Here is a 3,377-nt window from a genome sequence, read left to right as displayed (position 1 = left end):
ATAGATCTCGAAGAGACTATATACTTGGCAGAAACTACATGTTCTATGAGGACAGTAGGGGAAAAGGCATGTAGGGGCAATTTGGTGGCATTATCTAAAAAAATCCTTATCCCTGCAACATTAAATAATGATTCATGCCTTTATATTTGTCATTTATATACAATGCATTCACAAATTTCATGCTTTTCCATGTATATGCCATGACTATTATTGTTACCTATGTTACTTCCTTCTCTTCTATACATGCATTCTAGGTATGTCTATTCTCTCTCCAAATTGTGTGTTTATTTGTGGGAAAGTATGCAACAGTTTATAGTAAATTAGATAATATCAACAGTTTATGGTAGATTAGATAATATATCACTGCTTTCTTCCTAAACTATTCCACTAAATTACTTTGTTTTGAAAAATTGTATTCTCAGTGGTGGCTAGGTGGCACACTGAATAGAGCACTGGCCCTGGATTAAGGAGGACCTGGGTTCAAGTCCGGCCTCAGACACTTAACACACACAAAAAAACTAGCCGTGTGACCTTGGGCAAGTCACTTAACACCAATTGCCCAGCCTTCCCTCTCTGAAAAAAAAAGAAAAAGAAAAATTGTATCCTCTTGCTGACTAATAAAATGTTAACATATTGGTAGAATCCTGTGCACCATAGATTTTAATGAATAGTGACCCATAGGCTTTGGCGAGTACCAATGGCGACCTGGAGAGGTCCACCTAAGGTTTCCTGGTTTTTGACCCCCAGTGGCCATGGTGAAATACTCCCTGCAGCAGATCCTCAACAGTCACTGCTTGTCCTGAGAGAAATAGGGGTTAAACCTAGCACCACCATCCACATCAGCTGCACCATGCCGGTACTCAGCTTCCACAGCAGCAGCAGCTATAGCAGCGAGAGTTCCAGTGTCTTCTTCAATTGCTATAGTAACCCGGGCCCAGGGCCTCAGGTGCTCCTGATGTCCCTCACCCACCCCTGAAGATCCCAGGTGGGAGAAGGAATAGTCAGAGGGATCACAATCTTTCAGCTAATTTATTTCTTTCTGATAACCAGCTGACTGTAACAGAAGAACTAATGTCTAATAACAAGACAAGAATTCTCAATGTCCAGTCCAGGCTTACAGACACCAAACATGTTAATTGGAGAGCAGTACTGAACAACAACAGCCTCTACATTGAAATTCCATGTGGTGCTCTACCTGAAAGGAGCCAAGAGAGTTTTGCAGTTCTTCTTGAGTTTGTAAAAGAACAACTTCACGTTGATCATGTCTTTATCTGATTCTACAGGAATAGAGAAGATAGAGCTTCACTGCTCCATACTTTCAGCTTTTGGGGCTTTGAGATGGTGAGACCAGGGCATCCCCCTGTCCCCAAGGGATAAGATGCTTGCTTCATGGCCTACTCATTTGAGAGAGACTCTTTGGAAGAAGACTAGATTGTATTGTTTTGCATTTTTAGAACTTTCTTTGTTTTAATTAAATTTAATGTTTATTATTAGTTTACATCATTCATTTTCACAAGATTTTTAGTTATAAATTTTCCACCCCTCCTTCCCCTACTCACCACTTCAAAACAGTGAACCCACTGTATACCCCCCAAACTGCTCTCTCCTATATCCTCCCCCATTCCCCATCTGACTTTCCAGTAGGGCAAGATGGATCTCTATACCTCAGTGCTTATATATCTTTTTCCAAGTTGCTTGGAAGAAAATAATATTTTTTAAACATTAGATTTTAAAACTTTGAATTACACATTCCTCCCTTCCTCTCTCATCACCCAGCCTTACTGGGAAGATACACAATTCAATATATGTTGTTCATGTGCAGCTATGCAAAACATTTCCAGAGTGGATATATTGTGAAGAACTGACTATATTCCACTCCATCCTATTCCACCCCCTAGTTGTTCTATTCTCTACTTTGATCCTTTCCCTTTTCAAAAGTGTGTGCTTCTAACTTGCCTCCCCCCAACCTGCCCTCCCCTCCATTATCCCCACTCTCATCCCCTTCCCCCCTACTCTACTGTAGTGTGATATACCCTATTTAGAGTGCATGTAATTCCCTCCCTAAGCCAAATGAGAGTAAAATTGACCCATTCCATTTTGCCTTCTTGTACTTCCCCTCCATTGTAACAATTTTTCCTTGCCTCTTCTATATGAGATAATTTATTCTATTCTGTCTCTCCCAATCTCCTCTCATTATATTTCTCTCGATTTCACCTTTTGAGTATCATCCCATCTTATTCAATTGGCCCTATGCCCTCTGTCTATGTATACCTGTACACATATATACAAACACTCACATATGTATCCATACTCCCATATACCCTCCTATATAGACATATATGTATGTATACACATATGCACATATGTGTATACATACATATAAATGTATATATACATTTATATTTCCTTCAACTATTGTCATACTGAGAATGCTTCATAAGTTAAAATTATCATTTTTTCCATGTAGGAATGTAAATAGTTCAATTTTGACAAATTCCTTATGATTTCTTTTCCTGTTTACCTTATCTTGCTTCTTGTATCTGAATGTCAAATTTTCTATTCAACTCTGGTTTTTTCATCAAAAATGCTTGAAAGTCCTCTATTTCATTGAATGACCATATTTTCCTCTGAAATATGATACTCAGTTTTGCTGGGTAGGTGAATCTTGGTTTTAATTCCAGCTCCTTTGACCTCTGGAATAGTATATTCTAAGACCTTCAATTCCTCAATATAGAAGTTGCCAGGTCCTGTGTTATCCTGATTGTCTTTCCACAATATTCAAATTGTTTTTCCTTGGCTGTTTATTGAATTTTCTCCTTGATCTGGGAACTCTATAATCTGGCTATAATATTCTTAGGAGTTTTCTTTAGGGGATCTTTTCCAAGAGGTAATCAGTGGATTCTTTCAACCTCTATTTTGCCCTCTGCTTCTAAAACATCAGGACAATTTTCCTTGAGAATTTCTTGAAGGATAATTTCTAGGTTCTTTTTTTGATCATGGCTTTCAGGTAGTCCAATAATTTTTCAATTATCTCTCTTGGATCTGTTTTCCAGGTCAGTGGTTTTTCCAAAGAGATATTTCACATTGACTTCTATTTTTTTTCATTTGTTTGTATCTGTTTAATAGTATCTTGATTTCTCAAAGTGTCACCAGCTTCCTTTTGCTCCAGTCTAATTCTGAAGGAATGATTCTCTTCAGTGAGCTTTATATATTCTTTTTCCATTTGGCAAATTTGTTTTTTTAAGGCATTTTTCTCCTCATTCCCTTTTGGAATCTCTTTTGCCATTTGAGTTAGTTTTTTTTTAAGGTGTTATTTTCTTCAGTCAGGTTGTTGACGCTGTTTTCTTCATTTTCTTGCATCATTCTCGTTTCTCTTC

General features: G+C 37.8%; 1 pseudogene; it reads left to right on the top strand.

The window, feature by feature from the left end:
- The first annotated feature begins 752 nt into the window (after positions 1-752).
- Positions 753-1,431, top strand: LOC138148906 (ornithine decarboxylase antizyme 1 pseudogene; annotated as a pseudogene).
- The last annotated feature ends 1,946 nt before the right edge of the window (positions 1,432-3,377 follow it).

This window comes from Petaurus breviceps, unplaced genomic scaffold (assembly GCF_028583685.1).
Source record: "Petaurus breviceps papuanus isolate PSGF00001 unplaced genomic scaffold, PetGlider_PUasm1.0 90842, whole genome shotgun sequence".
Taxonomy (NCBI): domain Eukaryota; kingdom Metazoa; phylum Chordata; class Mammalia; order Diprotodontia; family Petauridae; genus Petaurus; species Petaurus breviceps.
The sequence above is the reverse complement of the archived record's forward strand: the minus strand, read 5'-3'. Positions and strand labels throughout refer to the sequence as shown.